The sequence below is a fragment of the Zonotrichia leucophrys genome, chromosome 10 (genome assembly GCF_028769735.1).
Source record: "Zonotrichia leucophrys gambelii isolate GWCS_2022_RI chromosome 10, RI_Zleu_2.0, whole genome shotgun sequence".
Taxonomy (NCBI): domain Eukaryota; kingdom Metazoa; phylum Chordata; class Aves; order Passeriformes; family Passerellidae; genus Zonotrichia; species Zonotrichia leucophrys.
Window position 1 is genome coordinate 5,144,861 of NC_088180.1, and position 24,540 is coordinate 5,169,400.

At 42.0% G+C, this 24,540-nt stretch overlaps 1 protein-coding gene across 9 annotated transcripts in view; it reads left to right on the plus strand.

Moving 5' to 3' along the window:
- The window catches only part of HERC1 (HECT and RLD domain containing E3 ubiquitin protein ligase family member 1), a 100,241-nt gene that overhangs the window by 3,168 nt on the left and 72,533 nt on the right, over positions 1 to 24,540 (plus strand). For 8 of the 9 annotated variants that reach the window (XM_064722660.1, XM_064722667.1, XM_064722663.1 and 5 more), the window contains exon 1: positions 13,778 to 13,901. The exons of the other annotated variant lie outside the window; for it this stretch is intronic. The gene's annotated coding sequence lies outside the window, so the exon portion shown is untranslated. Of the gene's footprint in view, positions 1 to 13,777; positions 13,902 to 24,540 lie in introns of those variants that run through there. 9 annotated transcript variants of the gene reach the window in all.

Below are 24,540 nucleotides of genomic sequence, written 5' to 3' on the forward strand. Positions count from 1 at the left end.
CTGCAGTTGTTTATTTTAACCTGGTGTAGTAGGTCCCTGCCCTTCAGTGTCTTTTTTGTAGGGATTGAATGCACCTCAGAGGGCAGGCAGTTTGTTGGATGTGCTAATTAATAATTGTAGAGTCACACCGAGGGTTTTGTACATTAGCACGTGTCAGAGTTGCTGTTTTTAGTGGAAAAGTTCATAAAACATGCCACACATGGGTGGGGTGCACCTGAGGTGGCACAGCCTGCATTCCATAGCACAGGCAAAGTGCTTGAGATAGCCTTATCAGTGACATCCATATGTGCATAAGGAAAGTCTGCCAGCTTTCACTTTTCATAAAATACTGTGAAAAAAAATGATGCAGTTTTCATGAATATGAAAAGTTTGCTATTTGCATCATAAGGGCTGAGGAGGCAGAAAACGTAAGTTCAATGCATATATTCTGTCTAGGAAAGGATGGTTTGGGGCAGATGGGACAGGGGAGGTGGGGTTTCAATCACTTCAGAAACAGCAGTGATCTTCAGTGAGAGTACCTGCAAGGGAAAGGCCTCTGAACAAAATCTCCAGAGAGCAGAATGAAGATAAACGTGCTGGCACACCTTTCTGAATTGTCAGACAAGGGAGTATGTTTGGAAGAGTTTGTGAGACCTTCTTACTGTTTTTGATGCAGATTTCTTGCCTTGTTTGCCTCACCCCAAACTGTACTTCCACTCAGATTTTTCATTTCAACGAGCACTGACTGTTTATTTCTTTTAAAAGTCACTGGAAGAATTGCAGATGTTCATTCTGTTTGTTTTGAAAATCAACAGGCTACGGACTGTTAGAACTGGAACTGAGAATTTTCCCAATTGATGATGATGAACTTTTATACTGTTTAATGGCTTTGGCTCCACTGAGTGAAGTAAAACGTGATGGAATTTTCAGATGGGGTTTCATTTTTGCTAAGTTCAGTTACATTGTAAGTAACAGTTACATGTGGGGAAATAGAGGCTTTTTCACCACTGGATGTCATACCAAGTCCATGTGTCTTTAGAACTATCTGTGCAAGTAACTCATGTCTAGTTTAAAGGTAGACCAAGCAGGGTCTCACACCACTGAAAGTATCTGCTGCTAGAAAACTCTTATTAACAGAAGAGGGCAATAAAAATTTCTTCTGACAACTTAAACCAAAATAAAGCACAGCAATACCTGAATGGGAGAAAAATGGCAAAGCTGCCTGCAAGTCTGGGACATGAATTTCAGTGCCTTTTGGGATGGGGTCTTCATGACAAAACCTGCACTAGCAGTTTGCATGCCTTAGCTTCAAGCAATTTCTGTCATTGAAATGAATTAAAATCCTTACTAGCTGCTGTTCTGAAGCGTTTGGCTTCATATGAAAGGGGATGCCTGATCTTTAATAAACTGCATGATTTGAAAGATTCTGGCAGAGCAGTGTTATTTTGGAGACACAGGTCAGCAGCCAAGGAGGTGAATTTTAGCAAGGAAGAGGACTCACCTGTCCCTGTCAGTGTTTTTGTGAGCATTAGAGCTTCTTAGAAAAGTGCTGAAAATACAGAGGGCTGAATTCTGGGGGTTGCTGCTGCTGTATCTCTGGTGAGTGATCCAGAGCACGTGGCTGAATTGGCCTGATGCTTTTTGTTTGAGGGGTCACTATTAGGGAGACACCTTCTTTGCCCCCTTAACAGATACCCAATGTACAGGATGGTTAAGGGGAGGCTGCTGACAAGGCTTATCTGCAAGGTGTTATTTATCTGCAAGTGGTAGATAAATAAATACTCTTCTGAGGCTGTGGTGGATGTAGCATTTCCTTCTCCTTCTGTTGTCACTTCCATAAAATGTAGCCTGGAAGCAACACCCTGAGAGATAAAACACCTATCACTCCAAATGGCACTGACAGGAGTGTGGGATTCCCTTTCCCACCAGGTTACAGGGCTGATGGAGGGAATCCTTTGGACTCCAGAAGGGTGACCAAAGGCCTAAAGGAGACTTTTCAAGCAGTCCCCACATGGTTTGGCCTGTGTTCCTGACTCTGCATCCAGAGAACTTTTCATTTGTGACAAGAATTAGATTTTTTCCCGCTCCCTAGTGGAAGAATCAGTGAAAGTCCCTCTTCCAAGACTGCAGCAAACTAATTTTCCTCCAGAAAAAGTTGTGTTTTGTGGGACCAAAAGACACCTTTCAGAACAGGTGTTCTGGTACCTTTGTTCATATCTCCTGCTAGAGCACCAAATGAGCTCGGTGGGGCTTTCCTGGCAAGCTGATAGAATGCAGGCCCTTAAATGACTAAATCAGCCTGATTCCATTTTCCTCCCCTGCTTGTGAGCAGCACAGATGGTTCTGATTCAGGTAAATGCACCTCACATGGCAATGCCTGTGGTGCCGTGCATTGCACTTGTGCCAGGACCTGAGAGTGGGTTCTGCAAGGTGTTTTGGGTATTGAATCTCTGCACCTCAATTTAAGGCTGATAAAGCAGTTGACAAAATAAAAAAAATTGTTAGGGAGTTCAATTAAACCATTGTCTAGTAAGTATTATTAAGAGGTAGCTGAAATGTTGTTTCTCTTGGCTTTGGTTAGGACCAGTGTCTATCTCACTCTGCTTTGAAACTAATTAAACTTAAACCTGCAAGGTGATGTGCAGTAATTAAGAAAAATAATTAATAAAATCAAGAAAAATGTGCTTGGGAACCAAACTGTGTGACTTGCTTAGTTTAAGGAAAAAAAAATCTACAGCTATCTGTCAGAATATATTGCTTTGTGTCAGAAGAAATGGAAACTAGGGAAATTGAGGAAAATGAACTTCCAACATGGTCATGGGAGTTTAAGAATCAATTGAAAAGCTAGTTTCTGTATTAAATCAACACTAGTGTTCATTTGTTATCAAGCTAAGACATTTTATTTGGTAGCAAAGGAAAGCTGGGAATGTTTAAATGCTCCTTCACACAGGTCTCCCTTACCCTACCCAGCTTCTTATGCTTTTTTGTACTTGTGGCAGCTTTGCTTAACAGCTCCCTAGAGAAACAGGGAGCAAAAGATAATACAGATGTTTTGTTAAAAAATAAAAAATCTGAAACCACTAAATTAAAAAAAAAATGGAAAGTTATAAAATCTTATGTACTTTTCAAATCAATTTTATGCAGCTGCTTCTAATCAAGTTTTCATAATGTTTATCTACAGTAAACTTTTGCTGTACTTAATAGCTATGTACAGCTATTGCCAGCCCAAAGAAAGGTCATGTTAATGTCCTGGTATCATTCTAATTGCATGAAGTAAAGATTTTCTCTCCAATTTTTCTTTTATTGAGTACTGCAGCTTTGCTATGCTCGGTTGCAACAGTGTGTTAGTGAAGCTGTTCTCAGGCAGTGCAGTTCATGCCAGACTCAGGGTTTTCACCCCAGCACATGTTAAGTCTTAAGCACTTTGGAAGTGACACACTGTTTACTTTTGATTGTTGTTCAGTAAAAATGTAAATATAGGACAGTGATTTTGAGGGCAGTGACTTCAGAGAAAGTTGTGTAGAGCTCTAAAATGTCAGCCAAGATCTCTTCTGACCCAAATGCTAAAGATCAGCAGAATTGACCTACATTGTAATAAAAATGTGTGTGGTCTTCAGATGGCATAGCTAATTAACACATAAAAGAAACTAGCAAATTTGTTCCAGTGTTCTGTTTAAATCCCTCCCCATGTTTGTACATGGTGTCTGAGCACTGTCTAGTCGTGGGCAGCTTTCAGAATGGTGTGAAATATCCTCTAAGGCTTAGCAAGACACTGATTCACTTGACTTGTTTTGTCACATGGGTTCTTGCTCACAAAAATTGAGCATGTTTATGAAAAGACTAGATTCAAGCTTATTTTTAAACATAGGCTTAAAACCTTCTTAACTTCTTACTGAACTGTAACTTAAGGGGAGTTGAGCATCTGATCACTTCCTAGTTAAGATACAGAAATGATGGCTCACTACAGTGAGAAGTTGCTGGGCATTTGCTGGGGGGTGTTCTTTGCTCTCTGTGCCAGCATCCCAAACTGAGGAGTGCCACTGTGTGTGTGGAGGTGCCCGTGGCTGCCCTGTGCCAGGCTGCAGTGCCCTGTGGCTGTGAGCAGGGTGGCTCTGGCCTGCCAGGCTGGCCCCTTTCCCTGGCACTAATTGCTTTCAGCGTGCCTGAGCTGTGCCCTGCTGCTCTGCTGGCATCCAGTGGCTCTCCTTTGTTTCTGTCCTATATTGGCCTGCAGTCCTTCTCCCGTGTCACATTCCTGTGTCCAACTGTTGTGCAGCACAGCCTCATTTCTCATGCTGTAAAATACATTTTCAGATAGAGGAGAACATCTAGAATGGAATTAAAAGTCTGACCCTGAGCTCTTGGAAGGACAGGGTCACACATGTCTACCAAATGCTCTTCTGAACGAGCTCTGACCTGTGCTGCACTCTCTCTCTATTTAGATCTAAGCATTCCTGCCTTTGCAAAACCTGAAAATCCTTCTCAGTGTCCTGCTTCAAAGGAAGAGCCCATGTCTGTGCTCTTTTCATTGCTGTAGACTTTCTATCTGTCCTGCCTCAGTTTAGGCATGGCTGTGGATCCTGGGGCATGTTAGAGCAGCCTGGGCTGGAATGAACTGTGCTTTGAAAATTCACATCAGTGCATGGAAAGATGGACAGGCAGATCCCTGCCCTCCCTGTTATTTCACTCTTGTTTTGCCTAATTGTCTTCCTGCTCCATGTGCTGACAGCCTCATCTCCTCTCCAGTGCCCAGCTCTGGGACAGGCTCAACCCCATAATTCCCTGGTAGGGCATGGGATCATGAGAAACCCGAAGGGCTGGGTGTGTGCAGGGGTGCTGGCAGAGGGGTGCTGGAGAGCATCCCTGCAGGTCCCCACAGGTTCCTGCCCCAGAGCTGCCAGTAGTGGATAACCAGCAGGGAGAGTAGCCTGGGTTGATGGTGTTGTGTCAGGGAGCTTCCTGCTTGCCCAGGCCTCCAGGACTACACTCCTGCTTTTGGAAAGGCCTGGTGTGAGCCATCACTCTCTCTTTCACTGATTGTACCAGTGTATTTATAAAAGTTTCCCACTTCATACTTTGTCCTTTGAAATCTGGAGGCAAGACCCAGCAATGTTTCTTCAGGCTACCTTCTCTTTCAAATCCTGAGCAGGGGTTTCCTCTCAGCATTCTCAATCCATACATCCCAAATTACTTTGCTGCAAACTGCTGCTGCTGTGAATGGTACTTCTGCATTACCTTCCTGTGGTGTTGATTCCTTGTTTTCACAGTAGCATTTCAGCTTTTAATTCAAGGAGGACACCCTAACATGAAATGTGCAATGTAAGAGAAAGTGTTGTCCATGTTGCTTCAACTGCCTTGCTGCTTTTGGTTTATCTGGGTCATGACTGTGGCATTGCTTCTAAACTGTGGCCAAAGTAAATGACTGTTTTTTTTTTGTTTTGTCTTCAGTTGTGAACTTTAAAAATCGTTCTTCCAGCAGCACATGAACAATAATATTAATTAGTATTGTTTTATTCAACTGCTGCATTGAAAGGATGACGTTAGTTTTGGTTTTAATTCCTTTGGGGTATGTTTCTTAACACACCTGTTACATGGAAGAAGAGCTAAGGACATTTCTTGGAGTGGCATTTCCAGGTATTAAAATAGTTTGTTCTCTGTTGTGTATGGCTATACATCCAACAGAAAGCTTGTGAATGATGGTGGGCCACTTAGAATCCCAGCACTGAAAGTATTGCAGACAAAATAAAATACCAAGCTGCCTCACTCCTGTGCCTTCCCCAGTTTCTCTGTTATACTCAGCCAATGCTGGAGCTTCTCCTGTGCCTGAGGAAGTGCCTGAGCCCTGATGTGGGACACATTGCCTTCCCAGGTCACAGTGTTCCCCTGGAGCTGCTCTGTGCCAGGCTAAGGACACACATCCCCTGGCAGTGTGAGGCAGTGCTGCTCTGGTCATGTTGTGTGTACTGAGCACAGGCCAACTGGAATAAAGTGTGTTTGCAGACTGGCTGGCCTGGCAGTGCAGGGGGCTGGGTCACTTGTTGATGAGAGAGAGACAAAATGGAAAATGTTCTTAAAAAGGGGAGAAAGGCTGGTGAATGAGGGCAGCAGGGAAATGACACTGAGGAGAAGCTGGGAGAGGTGGGAAAAGGTCATTGTGTTGGGCAGTGTGGGCAGCAAACATTAGGGGAGGGGAGGGGATGGCAGTGGGTGTGGGCCAGTCCATGTACCATGTCCTTCCAATACAACGGGACTGTGGCTCTGTGACACCCCACAGCAACAGAAAAGAGGTGCCTGTTTTCATTCCCATGTCACCATGCTGAAATTAGCCATTCTGGCACCCTTCTTATCAGCAGGTTTAATTCCATAGCTTGGGCTTCATTCTTAGCACCAATATTCAGCACTGGATAACCTCACTGAAATACAGATGTGAGAGCAGGACCAAAAAGGATCCCAAAGCCTCTCCTTGCTCCAGGGCTGGCACAGAAGGCTTCTAATTGTGCATTGATATGGCAAACTCTGTATGTGATAGCAGAGAGTAGGAACCTGGGGAGTGCTTCAGCTGGAAGCAGAAAACTGACAGAATTTCTAAGCTAGTTCAAAAAAGGATCCATGAAGTTCAGATAGAGATAACTTACATCCCATCCTCAATATGCAAATTACTCAGGATGTATTGATGGGCTGTTCTTTAGGACACCAGCTTGGTTAAACAGGATTCTCTTTGCAGCCCTTTTTGTGCCAAGGGCAGAGCTTTCTATTCATCTATATAATTCATTTCTATATAATGGAACTGCTTTCCATTTCAAAGCAAAACTTGTCGTTATTTTGTGTTTTTCTTTTTCTGTTAGGGGAATTCCAGGCCTTTTTTAAACAAAAAAGAGAAAACTGCTAAGGTGTGTTGGGTAGTAGTTTGGTTTCACTCTTGGGAAGAGGAGTGAAAGGTTTTAAATGTTATTTTCCATGTGTTTCTGTAATTAAATTGATTTAACACTATGCAGAGCTTGATATAGTCCATTTGGAGAAAATTCAAAAGTAGGTGTAGGATGGGGTTTTAAATGAATTGTCTGTTGTGTATTTGCCTTGATCGTTTCTTACTTCCTCTTTTTTTTCTGTTAATCACCTTTATTGGCTCTTACCTGTTTTCGTAATTCTGATTGTGGACTTGGCTGAAGTGTTTATTAGTGTTTCATTATATCAATGGTTTAACTCTTTTCTGGGTGATTTAGGGCTGAATTAGCAATGTCAGAGAGGAAATGTCTGTTGGATGCTCTGTGATTGTGTCTGTCCAGTCCAGGACTTCATGGCGCACACAAATCCAGAATACATGTGGAAGGAGCTCTGGGCTTTTGGGTTAAACCCTGGAATTGGAAAAGTTGCTCCATCTGTCCAGGCTGAGTTTTGACCTCTCTGAAATGAAGATGATGATAGCACTCCAAGTGAAAGATTTTTTTTTTCCAGTATTCATTTGGAAAGTCACCTTTATGCGTCCGAGTGTCCCTGGTGAGTGGATTGGGGAGTGCTCCTTGCCCAGCAGCCCCAGGAGCTGTGTGGGACAGCAAGCAGCAGTTTGGAACTTCACCAGTCCCTTCTACACAGAGCACTATGAGCAGGTGTTTCCTTGTCAAAGGAGAATATTAGGTAACGTGCTGAATGAAACACAGCCTGTGCCAGACATACTGGGATGAGATAACTCTATCCTATTTGTACATTTCCCCCCCTCATCTAAAGGAAAGAGGATTCTTTTTGAAAAATATTGTGAGATCTCAAAATGAAAGGTGTGAGAGGGTATTGTTTGTCTTGTGGTGTTTGCTGGAAAAAAAATTGAATGCAAGAACAAATGGAATGAGGGGAAATGTGAAAACAATGGGAAGAGAAAAACTGCTTTTAGCCTTACAGAGTAGTCATTGATTCATGAAAGCACAAGGATAATTCCTCATTGTACAGCTTTCAGACAACAGCTGGAATATTCACTTTGAGTTAAAGACTAGAAAATGTTAATGAACTGACAGAAGCCAAAGGAAAGTCAGTAAAAAGCCCCAGCAGTTAGAGGACCAGACAAATAACTGCTAGGAAAAGGGAGGGAAAATAGTGGAATGGAATGAGCAAGGAAGACACATAGGTGTCAGAATTGAAAAGAAGGACAAACTCAGAGAAAAATCAATTGCTTTTGTAGCTCAAGTTCAGAAAGAGGAATTCTGGGGCAAAAATAGAGTTGTAAGTTTGGGGTTTTTTTCCCTAAAAAGATTTTTTTGAAAATCTGTTGTTTTAATTTTATCTGGTTTATTCTGAGGAGTGATCTAGATAATGTGGAAAAAGAAATTCTTACTAAAAATGCAAACAATGCATTTGAATATGCTGTACAGATGAACAAAAAACAGGGGTTTTAAAACAGAGCACCAAAATTCACTTGTGAGACCCCAAAGGAACTGTGAACAACCCATAAGAATGCAGCTAGGAATGGCAATCCTATGAATGATACCTTAACCACTGGCCATTCTCTTTTGTTGATTAGTACTCTCCATTATTTTTGTGCATATAGGTATTATTCTGACACAATATTTAAGCTGCACTGTAGCTGTGCACTGGATGCTACCAAATTGAGGTAATGAGAATTACTAATCCTCTTGAAGTGCTAGTAACCTGCTTGCCACATGTGCTCAAAATGTCTCATAGCCATGCATAGATTAGTTTGGAAATAGTCTTGTGTATGAATTCAGTTGTTACTTAGTTGCTCACACATAATCCTTTTAATTTCCCCAGTATATTATCATTCATTGTCTTCCAGTGCAAACCCCCCTTGATTCCCATGCCTTTTCCCCAGTGGTTCACTGGAATGTTTCCTGTCATGGCTTGGCCAAGGGCATTTCTGAGGTGTGGAACCTTGAAACAAAGTTAGGCTGAACAAAACAGTTGGAAAAAGTTACCAGCTAGCTAAAGAGAGAGGTGGCCATGGATTGAAGTAGATCTTACATTTGAGGTTACTTCAGACTGGTTCCTACCCTGCATTTCACAGTTGAACCAAGAGTAGAAGAAAAGAAGTGACATGACTACCTGCAATCCTGAGCTCTGAAACTGCTGATTATGTGGCACTGATGATTTGTGCTGGGGCAAGAGCCAGCTGGCCGTGTGGATGTGCTTTAGCTTGCTTTTGAATAAATAGCACTTGGTATGGCTCAGCTTGATATGAACAGGAAGTGCCAGGCAGAGGAACTGTCACTCCAGAACATGAGTCAGAAGATGAAATGAAGGGCTGGCACAGATGCATTTATTTCAGTGCCTTCATATTTGGCATCTGTGCCCAGGCAAATGATCTAATAACAGCTCCCCTCACACCCTTGGATCCACGGGAAAAGAGCCAGTGTTGTGAATAACACACAGAAGACATGGGTGAATGTCTGGCTAAAAAGAATTTCTCCATGCATTTCATAGATTGGTGTGGGTTGCTTTAGTCATGTTTTTAGTGCTTGCAGCTGCTCTGTCCACACCTCCTCAGTGACTGCCACAGGCTCCTCTCCTCATCTTTTAATTGGCAAACTCGCCTCCCTTCTGCCTCCTGTGAATTGTGAGCCATGGGAGGAGCCTTGCCTTGTATGAGCCCTCACAGAGATGATGCCTTCAAGACTTTTTATTGGGATAAGTCCACAACACAAGACTCCTCATATTTCTAAACACTAAGAATGTAACTTTGGGCAAATCTGGGTTTTGTGATGGTTAATAACTGCCCAGGCAGGTCACTGTGATTTTTAATTACTCTTGGGGATGATAAAGCTACACATGGAGACCTAAATGCAAGAGTGTGTCACAAGTAATAATTTGGTGTTTTCTATCCAATCAAGTTTTGTTCAGTATCATTTGTTCAGATTTGGGATCTTTCTTTTTTTTCCATTGACCATTTATTAACTGGTGGCACAGGAACATTCAATGTCCTTTGTTGTAATTGTTGGCCCATTTCTGTATAAAATTTTTTCTGAGTCACATCCCAAACCATACAGACTCCTTTCATTGCCATGACAACAGCAAGGCATGCCAATGTTAGCAAAGTCTGCTGGAAAAAGAGAAGTCAGTAAAATCAAAACACAGTTAATTGAGGTATTTAATATATAAATTCCAATTTTCTGTAATGAGCCAAAATTATCCTGCATTGTGGAAAAATAGTTAAGAATAAGCCCTAGATAAATAGCACAGCCTCATGCTGGACATTGGGTCTTGTCCTGGCACTGCATTATAAAAAAAGATCTTACAAAAATAGTGAGAGTGGAATTGCTCATAGCCCTGGTGAAATGTTTGGATCAGAAGAGGATGAAGAGTTAAATGTGGTTACTAAAAAAGTAAAGGATAATTATTAACAGTCAGAAAAATGTTTGGTGTCAAATTGTGTGTTGTTCTGTCACTATACCTATCTTTTAATTGCTTAATATTAAAAGTAAATTTGCTAGGATTACATAAGAGTATATTTTAAACTAATAAATAATGCAGTAACTCATGCAAAGTAATAGGGAATCATTGATGTAAAACAGGTCTTGTAGAGCTAAATGCTGGAAGAAATCTGCCTCACTCAAGTGAAGCTGGGAAGGAGGAAGACTGTGGGTGGGACGTGAGAGGTCTGCATCATGGAGGATTATTGCTGTTTGAAAGAAGAGGTGAAGCACAGAGATAACAGAGGTGCTGTCCACAGCCTCCTTTCTCCTGAAACCTCCATGATCAGTCCTGTGGGCTTTCTCTTGGCCTCCCTCTATGCTTTGAAGGGAAACTATTTTGGAAATAGAGATGGAGGATGAATGTCCTGCAGTCAGGGACATAGGGGCTGAACTCTTGAGATTTGTAGTTTTGAATACTTCTGCTTATGCTTGCTGTGAAGGAGGGGGAGAGGATGAATGAAAAGCTGTGATTCAGGTATTCCTGGCCTGTGTCTGGGGGTGTCCCATACAACTCTTCTCAACTTTTTTTGTTCCATTCACCCTGTTAATATATAGCTGCAGGTGGCTGGAGGGCTCATCTTTCCTCTGGTATGTCCTCAGGGTGCCCAAATGAGTTTCAGGAGCCTCTGCAATTTCCAAAGGGTGCAAGTGCTGTGTTTTCATTGAATGATAATTGACTCTCAGATGAGGTGGCTGAATGGTGGTGACAGCCATTGGTAGCATCAGAGCAAATGTAGACTTGTTCCCCTTATTTATGTCCTTCCTTTCAGACCTACTGGAGCTACTGCAGGCTAGAATGCTGTTTGCTTTGTTTGGGCTCTCAGTAATTCTGCCAATACTTGCCTGTGATGCACTAGGCCTCCTCATCCTGCACCACTTGCCATGCTAGGGTTTATTCCAGTGTGGAAGCTCCTGAGTCCAGCTCAGGCACTGGGGGTCTGGCTCTGAAGGAGAAACTGTGGAAGCCACTTGACTCACCAAAGATTGTAGTTAATATTAAATATTAACAGTTGCTGTCTAATAAACAAGCTTCATGTGAGAATTCACAAAGACGCTATTCATAGCAAAAGCTATTCACAGCATTGCAGTAGCAATGGTCCTCCAGTGTAACCTAAATTCTGAGACCAGGGAGCCTCTGGAAACAGCCCCTGCACCTGCATCCAGGCAAATGGCAACCCTCGACTCTCAGTGCTGCAGAGGGATTGATGGGCTGGGTAAATACAAACAAAATAGAAAACCTTGCGGTTTTGTGAACTTAATATTTAAGTGTACGTAACTTAAAGGCATTAGACATTTGTGAACCTAAGAAATTCCTTGAGAATTATACAATGCTTGGCTGCAGGTGGAGCCTTCAAGCCATAAAAGCTGCAGTTAATGATGAGATTTTGTCTTCATGTTGTGATTAATGTGTGTGGGTGTGGGGCATGTGAACATGGAGAAGAGCACATACTGCTGAGTGTGTGTTTATTATTCTTTCTCTTCTGTGGAATGGCAGATCTGCTGGACATGTCTGCACTGAATGTGTTTTCATGCATCTGTTGATTTTTTTAAAGTTTATTTCTTATACAGCATCCTTTGGCTGACATGTCTGAAATACTTAAGGAATACTGTAAAATGTTTTTATAGTTAGCCCCTATTTTGATGGTATTTGTTAGCATAGGTGGTCTCATCAATAAAGAAGGTGCTCATTCACAGCAGAGTGTGACTATGATTTTAGACAAAGGATTAGCTGGTGTAGTTAGAGGTACAAAACAAAAAAAAATCTTACAACTTATTGAACAAAAATGGGTTGTCTTGACCATTATTCTCTGGGTTGATTTAACATGGGTAAATAGCCAACAGAGACTTTTTTCTTAATCTGTGATTTTTAGCTTGGTTGGGTCAGACTTTTCAAAGCAAGGCATTTGTGTTTTATTCTGATGCAAAACGCTGTGCATCCCTGAGTTGCCTTTTAGGGGACAGAATGAAAAGCCATCCATACCTGGGACGTGTCTCCAAAGTGGTCAGTGACATTTAGTCCGATTTTGGTTGGAATTTGTGTCATGAAATGCAACAGTCCCTCCAGGGAGCTGAGCTCTGCCATTGGGGACCTCCCCTATCACTTCATAACTCAGAATAAAGCATTGAGGCTAATGAGGAGAGATGCAGGAAACACAGGCTACAGCACAAGAACACAGGATGGGATCGCTGATCCACTGGCACTGAGCCAGCCATCAGCTGTGCCTTGGGAAGCAAAGGCAGCAGCAAGCACAGAGCAAAGTGTCCCCAAATATTGTAGGGCTTTCTGTGGACAGGGCATTTTTCAGCCAGAGGAGATGTCTTTGATAAACTGATGGATTTTTTCATTTCCTGTATTTTTTCAGTCTCTTTTTGAGTCCAGGTAAACTTCTGCTACATTTTGTCCTGCATCAAGGTGTTCTACAGCTTAATTATATGTGAATGAAGAAATAGTAATTCTTTTCCTTGTTCTGAATTTTTCATCTGCTAGTTCCTCTTGTTACCTTCCAGCTCTTCCACTCGAAGAGCATAAACAATTATTCCCTGTTCACCTATTTCACATCACTAATCTTTGTAAGCTTCCATTGTGTTCCTGACTTAGGCTGATGTACTCAAACATATGCAGTCCCTTCTTGCAGAGTTTTCCTCTTGCTTCTGGTCAGTTTTCCCACTTAGTTTGTGAATATCTACTGACTCAGTCATGACATCCCTAATATTGTAGGGACTGTACCAGTTCCTGTGGCTGTAACTGAGATTTCTCACTGTGTTGTTTGTTGCCGCTGTGGCCTCACTCATCTTGGTGTGCTGTCCTTGCTGCCACCATCTGAGCCTGTGACAATGCTCACCGCATCCTTTATCCTTCTTCAAGACTTGGAATTTCATTCCTCAGTGACAGTTTGACTATTTGCTGTTATGTTGTTCGTTTTGTTTAAGCAAACACTTTAATATCCTCCTGCTTGTCCTCTAATGTGATTCGTTCTGCCTTTTCCGCACTTCTTGTTCCTGCGTACGGCATCCATTTCTCTTCACTGCATGTCCAATACATCAATTCCATCAGGATCCCGGCCTAAATGAGGTGCTTCGTTTCCCTGACCCGTTTCTTTGGTCGTTTTTATGCAAAAGCATTAGTCTGCTGTTCCTCACGCTCGGAGAAGCCCAACAAAGCCCAGTATCAGGGCACTGTGTCCGTTCCCGGTGCCCGCCGCGCTCCCCTTCAGCCGGGCCGAGCCGCTCCCGCCGCGGGTTCCGCCGCCCTCAGGCCTCGGGGGCGCGCCGCGCGTGCCCGCGCACGGGAGGCGGAGGCGGGGAGCGGCCGGCGCTCTCGCGAGAGCCGCGCGGTAGCCCCGCGAGATCGGCGGCTCCCCGCCCGCGTCATGTTTTCCCTGTGACAATCCGGGCCGGGAGGACGCGGCTCCCGGCGGGATCTCCGCGCCCCGCTCTCCGCGCCCCGCCGGCCGCTCCCGCGGGGCTCCCGGGCCGAGCGCCGCCGCCTCCCCCCGCCGCTGCCTGGTGAGCGCGCGGCCGCGCGGGGCTCGGAAGCGCGGGCAGGGGCGGGAGGCCTGGGCGAGCCCAGGGCCGGGATGGCTCTCCCCGCGCCCTCCCCGCCCCACAGCACCGCGGGGCCGCAGCCGCGGGCGGCCGGGAGCGGGGGAAGGTGCGGGAGGCCGTGAGGGAAAGGGGAGGCAGGTGGGGCCCGTCAGGTGTCACTGCCCTGTTGCTGAGGGTGGGAGAAGGAAGGGCGTCCTCCTGCAGCTCTTCTTCCTTCGTGGAGGATTTTGTGCCTTTTCAAAGCGGTATAAACTGCGAATTCTGCACTGTGCTTCGACTGAGGTCCTCGGAGCCTGTGCTTTTACCTCATGAATGCTCTTGTAGTGTGGCCGTGCATTTTCCTCTAAATGTTAAATACATCTCTGGGTACGTGCATCCCAGGCGGACCCGGCAGGTGTCACAAAATTCAGTCTGAAATTTGTCATGTTTGCCTTGATCAGCTGCGTGCATGACTGTGGGTAGGTGTTCCTTGTGTCTCCACACCTGTCATCTGAATTGCACGGTCTTCCCATGGCGTGTTTGCTGGGTCTTGCTTGCAATACTGAAACATTATATGTATGCTTTTACTTAAAGATGATTTATTTTGTATTTCAAAGTGAGGTCCTAGCAGGTGTTTTGTTGTTGTGTTTTGGATTTGTTTTGTTTCTAACTGCATATGGTTAATTTCATTGGTATGTTGCTGTACACAAGCTGCTTTTCATGTTTTTTAAAGGGCAGAATCCTATTGTTATGCCCTCTCCCTTTTACAGTGCATAGGAGAGGTTTAATGCAGTTGAAACATTTTAATTTCTGTTGGCACATATCTAAGCTGATTGATTCCTCGTGAATGGTGTAATTTCTTTAGCTGGAACTGTGTGCTCTATATATATGTAAACATATCCTGGATGTGTCTGTATATCTGCACGTGTATATTGTCTTATGAGGTTGACCAGATTTGTAGTTTAGCAGAGTGTTCTATGCTGGTATTTCATAATAAAACCTCAGTTTACAAGTGCTGAATTTAATGCTGCTTGTTAGAGACCCCATATATATACTGTGTCTGCTCCATTGGGATGTGGGACTGTGGAGGACTTTGATCTGAGGGTTAAGTCTCACATGGTTTTGGGGAAAATTATAATAGATATTTAATGTGGAAATGTAGACCGTGTACCTGGTCGGTTTACTACTACTTTCCCATTCTGAGAGGAATCTGTTTTTGTGTGAAAGATTAAAAGCTGTGCAATGTTGTGCTACAGGACAGAGTGGCATTGCCCATCTCCTGTAGCCTTGCACCTATGAGGAATTTGTTGGGTGGCTGTTTCACAGTGGTTGTGTTTTAAAATCTTAAAGCTTTTTGTCTCTAGAGTGCAAACCAGTAGTGAGGTTTTCCTCTCTGCTCCTGTGGTCTTATTTAAATATGTCATGGATGTTCTGTTCTTTGAACATTAAGACTAGATGAGTTTATGGGGTTGGAAGTATGTAAGTTGAAGGGGAAGTGGGAGTCTTGACTTTTTTTTGAAAACTATGTAAAGGAGGTGTTTATCTAATTGTTAATTAAACAAAGGGATGTCAAGTCTTTGACTTATTTTTGCCAAGAGACTGCTTGGCGTAGTAAGAATGTAACACAGTATTTTTTTGTTCATCTAATCTGTGAATTGAAAAATAGTTTAACAGTAAAAATTTGTTCTGCTGTTTCAGAACTGAATTAAATAGATAGAAGTTGATTAAAGATCTTTGGGTTTTGCCTTTAGTTTACCAATCTGAGGTAACCATGAAGTTTATTTTTCAAAGAAAACAGTATGGGGGGTGCTCTGCAGAAGCATATTAATATTTTAATTTATTAATAATATGAATATTTTAAATTATCAGTAATGACTGGAGTAGAACCAGTTTAAGAATGGGGAAGCTACATATGAAATTAGTAGTAATATTTGTGTTTGAGTAGTAAAATTATGTATGTTTAAGACGTTAAGACACATGTAGTATTCCAATTTTCTTTTTGTTTTTAGTGTTATTATTCTTGTAATACTCATGGGGTAGAGATGTGCTCATTCCCGTTTTAAAAATAAGTAATGGAGACAGAAATTATGTGTATTTTAGGTAGGCTTGGTGGAGCGGGTCATAGGTTGTTAGGAAGTCATTGACCTTTCAAAGCAATGGCCTCAGATCCTGTACAGATACTTTATCTTCCTCTGTTCGTGAAACTTGAGAGATTTTTTACCTTGCACTGGTGTGTTGTAGTTCAAAGCAGATGCAATTCTCTGTGGCTGTTTCTGACTCCCTGCTGTCGGTCGTGGGCAGTGAATGGTGAGCTCTGTGCTGCTTGTTTGCCGTGCTGGGCTCTCAGAAGTGCTCAAACTCTGAAATTGCTGCCGGGTTTCTTTTTGTCTGTCTGCCTTGCCCTGACTTACAGTCAAGTGGAGCATTCAAGTCTAGTAGGTGTTAGCTCTTTGAAAACACGTGAAGGAGCTCTGCTGTCACAGGGCTGCTTGCAGTAAGTGCAGGAGTGCTGCAGCTGCTTGCTGTGCTTTAGAGTCATTCAGAGTAACCCCTGGCAATTGTCAATATGAAGAAAAGGAAACGAAGCCAGTCTGGAGCCCGGTGGCTGCAGGGTCTGCCCATCAGCAGCAAGTGTAGCTGTGACCTTGGATCTGGCCAGGTGGTTCCCTGGCCTCTTGTGATTGGCCTGATGTCACCGGGCTGTTTGGGAGCATGTTCAGGGGCTCCAGCAATCATCTTCTCTGCTGGAAGTTGGAATTAATTTGCTGCTTAAAGAGGAGCCTGCACTTTGAGTCCTTGTTAGTAACAACTTTTTCTTTTGCTGTCTGGACTAGATAATACTGAAATTTCACCCTCAAAACATTTCCTTACAAATGCGTGAATTTACACAACAGAAGTTTCTTTTTCAAGTAGTTCTAATAGGAGTTCTCTGAGTCAAGAAATGCAAATGTTAACAGGAAGTGTTAACACAAAGGGGCATCCACAACTTAGCTGGGCACCCTGCTCCAGTGTCTCAGCACCCTCATTGAGACGGTTCTTCTTTATATCCAACGTTAACCTACTCACATTCAATTTAAAAATTTAAAATTTCCTGTTGTCCTGTCACCACAGGCCCTGATAACGGGTATCTCTCCCTTGCTCTTATATGCTCCCTTTATATATATAGATATTTATTTATTGATCTATCTATATATATGTGTGTGTGTATATATCTATTTAAGGGCTGCAGTCCACCTTTCTGCTTACATACAGCTAACTTGAAAGTTGAATGTGTTTGAATTTTGACTGTGTGCACATATTGCACTCTCCTGTCTGTTGCTGAGTTTTCAAGTCATGATTTCTAGTAAATACATCTCTAAAACTTCTGTAGTTTTTGCAAGAAAGTGTTCCTATGTGTTGTGGTTTTTGAAAATACTGTTACTACACTACACAGTAGAATTACAAGTGATGGTACCTTTTGGGGAGAGTGGTAGTGCTAAAACCTCACCACGGTTTTTGTCCCTTTTCCAGTGCAAGATCAGGCACCTTTCTTTGCTCAAATTGTTGGGATGTTTTGATGCATAGAGAATTTCTGCTTCTCAGCTCCTCTTCACTAACTGCTTTTGATGATTGTGGATGTGGAGCACCTTGCATCCTCAGCTTTTGTTTCAGTAACCTTAAAGCATCTGAAGAAGTAATGGATTAAATTGATTTTTCTAAGTTTATCTGCTGAACAATAATGATCGTTTTTATTTCTCCTCTGCTTGGGTAGATTTTGTACAGCCCCTGGGGGTTTACATTGAGAAGCCATGATAAGGTTTTTATATCACTTTCCTTTTAAACACTAAAGTCAAAAGGGCAAATAGCTTTAATTTCATATTAACTTAAAAATAACTTTGTCTTCCTTTAGTCTGTCTCCAAAAAGATGTTTGGAGTAACCAGTTGTGACCAGCTGAAAGCATAGGGTTATATTGGTTTCAATACTATTCCTGATAATGAATAAATGAATGATCCCACAAGAACCTAAAATCGTGTAGGAAGACGAAAAGTGGAAGAATATCAAGTAGAACCTTAGCATGGCTTACTTCACAAATATAAGGTTAGGTGGAATTCAGTATTTGGAAAGAAAAGTTGATGGTTGTTTGCATAATTACTCTTATTGTGAATGGTGATGTCATTGCTTTAGTTTCCATCTGCTGAGCAGGAGGGAAGGTGCTGCCCTTGTGCCCGCTGCAGACAGCTGTTCACACGCATTAATGCCGGTGTGTGTTTCACTGCCGTGTTCCAGTACTGAAGGACAGCCTGCTGGAGCTGCTCTTCTTGCTTTTTCTGGGTTAGCTCCTTTTGTTCCTTGCTTCCTAGTCCAGATTTGGAGGAGACCACAACTTATTTTTTCTCTGCTGTTTCACAGTCCATCTCCTGTTACTGGTGCTGCTGCCTTTTTTATTTCTTTCACTGCTTCTGAGGACATTTTTTGCTTTCAATTCTGTGTGAATTTATAGTAATTTCTCTGCAGTGCAGGCACTTTCTAATTTATCTTGTTTTCTGTTCCATGACTGTTTTGGATAGATTCCATTCATCTTGCATCTCTCATGACAGTGTGTCCAGACTACATGGACAGGCCAAAAAGAACATTTGAAGATTCCTGCCTTGTATAGTGACCTACAGTGCTTTTTGGCACTGGTGGAATATTGAACAGATAACTCCTCTAGCCAACATTATGTCCTGTTGGTTTCAGCTGTCACAGTGTCCCCTTGCTGGAAGCCATATGAAATGTCTTGTGGGTTTTACATTTCTGTACATTTCATATTTTTGGTATGTGACAAGGCAGGATTTTAGTTACTTTTATATATTCTTGGTTTCTAAATCACCTTTGCAGTAAAAGGCTCTAAATGTTGTTTGGAGCTGTGATACCTGCTGCTAAATCCTGTATATACAGTCCCCTGTTTAGGAAAAAAGGGAAGCAAATAATTTCAGGTTACTTGTGCTTTCATTGTAAAATTCTAATAAGGATTGCAAAAACTGCTGCACTCCACAGCTGGCAGCACGTGAAGCAAGATTCCTACTGGGACTTTGTGGCTTCTTTGTAAGAAGTGTGGAAGACTGGAATGATAAGAACTTCAGGTAATCTGGCTTTTTATGGAATGTCAGGAACTGTTAGGAGTGGAACTTGGCAAAACCAGAGAGCAGGCCTCCTGTTGCACAAAATAAAGGTACAGCCATATCTTGAACTTCACATTCAGCCTGGAGTTGTACAGGTTAGGAATTCGACAGAATATTGAGAAAATAATTTAGTAGTCTTGGATACAGACTAAAGACTTTGGTTTGCTGGTCAAAACATTACATGGATTTGAATGAAAAAATAATTTAAAAGGGTTCTAAGAGCTTATGCTAAGAAAGTGAAATGTTGAAACTTTGAAGAGATTCCACTTGTATAGTGCAGCTGTAATACTGCCATCACAGTGAGGCAGTAAATAGAAACATAGATTAGGTTTTCTCTCATATTTTAAGCAAATTGGCTTTTCCAGAGCTGTGATTGGCAATGAACTCAGAACTTCTACTTTATCAAAAATTATCTAAAATAACATCCCAGAATAAGTTCTTCAGTAGTCAGTGTCACTTGCAGTGAATGAATTGATTTATATTTTTAATGAGCTCGTGGAATTATCTGATCATTCTGATTGTGAAATCTTTCCTGAGTTGTGCGTGAGCCACAAAATGCTCGGTATTTCTGACCCATCACAGAAGTTCATTTGCAAACAAAGCTTTAACTCCGTGTAGCAGCATCAAGAGCTGTAGTGTGAGCTGGCTGCCATCTGTTTAAATATTCCATTTTCTGCTCCTTTTTAGAAACCAGCCAGGTGACATCAGGCTGAAGGGACCTTGAGCACAGGAGGTGCTCTAGGAGTCCCTCAGGTTGGAAGCAATGAATGGAGCTGTTGCAGACGGCAGGAAAGGAACTCCCTGTCAGTGAGCACAGTGAGGAGCTGTGTGTGTGTGGTACAGCACTGCAGCAGGCAGTGCACACTATTCAGTTTCACAACCACATCTTCCCAGTGAATTCTGGTGTTTCCTGCCTTGATGTGACTGTACAGACTTCTTGTGTTGCAAGCTTTTGTCATTAGGTTCCCATCAAATAAATGTAGTCAGCTTCTGACAAAGGTTGCTGAACTTGCTGATTGCAGAGAGGGAGAGAGTGAATGCTTGTGGGATTTATTTTTCCTCTGAGAAAACTTTTTATTTTTAGGATATAGAATATTTACGGCTTTATAGGTGCAGTTTTTCAAGAGCTTTGCAGAAAATAAAGCTTTCAGCTACTTTTGTAGGAGTTCTAAGAGCCTGAGCACTTGGCTTCTGTCAGAATAATTTTGTGTGTGCTTGATTTCTGCTGTAATCAGGCTAAGTTAAAGAAAAACGTGGTAGTATTTTGTAGCTTTGTCAAATTCCATCCTTGTTATATCTTCAGTGTGTGTGCTAGTGTCACTGATTTAAAAAAACTGATTTTCTTCATACTAATGGAAGATACTGTCCATAATTTTATGCAATTTATATGTTTGAAAATCTCCATGGACTGTGAGTAGTTGTGCCTGCCTTAAACACTATGTTAAAATAATTCCCCTTGTTTGCTGTGCTCATTTGACAACACTTGATGTAACATGAATTTTGCTTTTTATCCCTGTATTACAATGTTTATTCTTTGGGCCTTGTGCAGGGAGGGAAGCACAAAGCTGTAAAATAGCAATTGAGCAGGAAGATTCAGGCTTGTACAAGCAATGGGAAATCACTGTGCTTCAAGATTTACCTCCATTTCTGAGCTGATTGTTCATGGTTTCCTTTTCACAGCCTGGACAGCAGCTGCACCTTCTTCCTCCTTATCTGTGGGCCTGCATTATTCTCGCTGGAATACCCGTGCTCAGCTGCCTTTGGCAGTGGGGTGGATGCAGCCTGTCTGTGGGGAAGGGCCCTAAATCAGCTCCTCCCTGCTCGTGTTTCAGTGCTTTCTGTCTGTTGATGAGTTGTGTGTGTGCACTGAGGGCTTCAAAAGCAAAACTTGTTTTGTGGGGAGACCACTCTTACACTATCTCATCAAATCAGCTAGATAATAATTCTGTTTTTTAAGGATCTTTTCTACAACTTTCTTTGAAACAAAGCATAAACCCTTTGATTTTTTCTTGTCATGACTTTCATACTGACATGCCTTCCTGCAGGAATTCAGTGTCACCTCTTTTTATTTGCCTTGAGCTGTTCCTGACCTTCCTGATCTCCTCAAAACGAGCTACAGTGTGATGTAGCCACCCTGTGCAGCTTCTGCCCAGTCTCCACCTTTCTTTAAATTGTTCCAGCAGTCTTTCTCTTAGATCTACACACAGCAACTTCTGAAGAGCTTTTTTAAATTCTAAGCATTTTTTAAATTAATTCTAAACCCTAGAAGGGAGCTTCGTATTTACTTATATCAGGGTAAATTTGTTGGGTGCACGGAGGTGGTTCTTGGTGACATTCAGGTATCTCCCATCATTTCTGAGCTGACATGGGAAGGGAAGGCTGTGGGAATTCCTTTGGGGAATTGTGTATATTCTGTCCAAGACCTGTCTTTCCTGCTGGACTCAGAAACAGAACTTTATAACTTTATGGCCTTTAGCCTTCAGCCCCCTGCCAAAGTCCCTTGTGAATGACTCTCATTTCCCCTGTTCCCTTGCAGTCTAGGAGTACTTGGGGCAGTTTCTAAACTCCTCACTCCTTTGACTGTGTTCAAGGTGAGAATTTCCCATACCAACTTCTTTAGTAATGTTTTTCCCCCCTTGTGAGTTCTTATTCTTGCATTTGAAAGTGATCAAAGCTGTCCCACTTACCTCAAAGTGGCAAGACCTAAAAACTTCTTGGTTTCCTGAAGCTGTAGTAAAAATCTGAAAAAAATGTTTCTTCTTAGAGGTTTGACAGTCTCGCTGTCTGAGCCAACCAAGTGGATTTATGAGAAATATTTAGTGTCTCCTTTGTTCCCTTTCTAGAGAAATCTCTTTCCATAGCTAATTTAGGAGATGGTGCTAAGTGGCTGGAAAATCTACTGTTACTTCTCAGTCCCATTTTACCTCACATATATCACTTTATATAAACACACACAAAAAAATTATACAGAATTTTCTTGATAATTTCACTTTGATGTTAACTGAAATGCTTTGGAAGAATTATTCCCCTTTGAAAATAAATAATTGGTGCAGAAAGATTACCTGTGTTTCAGACACATGTACATGAAACACAGATATTTTTAGTATCTAATATAAATACAAAGAAAAATATATAAATATAAAAATATAGAAATATTTGTGGTGGAATACCTATTTCATTGTGTCTCCTGGTCAGTTGTACATTAAGGTGTGAGTCATCCATGCAGTCAGTGACTTGCTATTGTATATATGCAATAAGCAAGCTGGGATTAATGACAGGATCAAATTCCTCTTTCTCTTTCTGTGATTAAATGGCTGTGGTGGCAGAGAGAAAGAAGGAACAGCATTCAGAGTTTATCTCCTCATAATTTATTTCTGTTTCATGGAAATAACTTGTAAATGTAGTTAGATGCATCTCCAGTCTCTTACTTTATTCTTGTTTGAGATAGGGGAATAGTTCTTTTTCCTAAAAAAAGATGCAGTTTTTCTCAGTGAAAGAATTGGCTGTTTGGCCTATTTCATTATTGATTTAAACTTACTTTTAATTTTTATATGCCCAATTGTCCATTGTATTTAATAATGACTTGCAATAGGCCATTCACACTTTGAATACATGTAATGTGTTAGTTATTGTAGGCAAGCTTCCACCACAAAAATTAATATTTAAAGTGACCTGTAAAAATTAGCTGAATTGATTCCTACTTAAGAAAAAACAAACTCTTTAATAACACAGAATATTTCAAATTCTTTAACATTATTTGCTAGGCCACTGAAGACTGCATGCTTTCCCTATAATATGACAACTTTCCTCTTTTTCCTTATTTTTCTCAAGAGGGAAGATCTTAAGTGCATCAGTTATTATTAGTGTATACTCTGTCTTGCTGACAAACATTTGCAGGCTCTTGATTTTTTGTTTACTTTTTCCTTAAGTGCAGCAAACACATCTAATCAAAAACTTCTTAAAAATCATCATCTAACTAAATATATGATGAGAAACAAGTGGATAAAGGGGCAATGAAATTTGTCATCAGCTTTCTTTCTGAGTTCTTGGCTGTGTGGAAATGCATGCCAATCACTGAATTATTGTGGTTTCACAGTCGTAGGGCTGCTTGTAAGTTGATTTCTTTGAATTTGAAATGCAGCCAGTTACCTCCTGTCTATGGTTACCAGTTATGACAAGATGTGGAATCTTGATTCTGAGCTTAGAATTTGGGTGCTAGTTTGGCTGTGTGGTGTGGGTTTTTTTGTGATGGGGAAAACCATGAACAGAGCAGAAGTACCTGGTTTTGACTTTTGAGCTGGGAGGGACAGAATCAGGGATACACAGTCAGTCTGCACTGGGACTCAGCTTTGGCACTTACAGGTTCACCTTCAGATGCACTTACAGCCATGGACTGATAAAAGGAAAAAGAACCTTTGTCTGCTGCCGGTAATGTTCATGTTTCTTAGAACATTAAAAGAGACCTCGCTTAAGAATATTTTCTTCCATAATTTAAATGATCTGCTCTCCTCTTAGCTCAGGCAAAAGCCTTCTCTGATTATATTCCTCGTGTTTTCACAGGTTTCACTTTAAAATTCTTTCCCTCACATTCCCTTTCATTTGATGGAAGAGAGCAAAGAGCAGTTGGTGTGCAGTGCAGGGATGGGTACCAGCAGCTCTCCCTGTGCTTGTGCACTTACTCCAGCAGGGGATTGATGAGCTGAGCCTTTCCCTGAGTTCCATGGCAGCCCTGGCTGGGGTTGGCAGGGCGAACACTGGAGGCAGCTTGGTTACCTTCGAGTCTTTCCGTGCAGCTCCAGTTCTGCCGCTGCTGTTCCGGAGGAAAATTCTCCATCCCGGATACACACAGCTTGGCTCTCAGGGTTTGATATTTGCATTTCCCCCCCACCGGTCCCTGGAGGGAGCTTTTGAAATAGCTGTTACATTTGGTAACACTGTTGAAATCTTTGTTCAGCTATGTGTTTTAAGTCCCATTTTAGTTGATTTACCAGTAGGCAGCCGTAAAATATATGCAAAAATGTACTGCCCCAAAATGGTGATTTCCTCAACAGGAACTGTGGTTCTGAAAGATATGACAAATAAGTTGTGTTGCACATTCTCACGGTTCACTTCTTTTTCCCCCCCCCCTGCTGAGGAGCAGGAGGAGAAAGGGAGGAATAAAGGCAGATAAAGTGGATGTTTTGTTTCATTTGTTTGTTTAATATAAATCCCAGAAAGTTCTGGGTACTTTAGTTTGAAGTGTTTGAAGTGTTCCAGTGTTGAAATAGTTTTATAAAGCTGTTGCTATACATTTAGATTGTTACAGGTTTATGATGACAAGAGAAAAGTACTTTTCTCCCCTTGTCACGTGTTTGTGGCTTCTCCCTTTGTGCCTGGCTGTGTGATCAGCGTGTTCAGACAGCGTGTGGGACTGGCCCACCCTGCACACTTGGTGCCTTCTGCATGTTCACCTGGCCCTGCAGTGCTCAAATACAGGGAA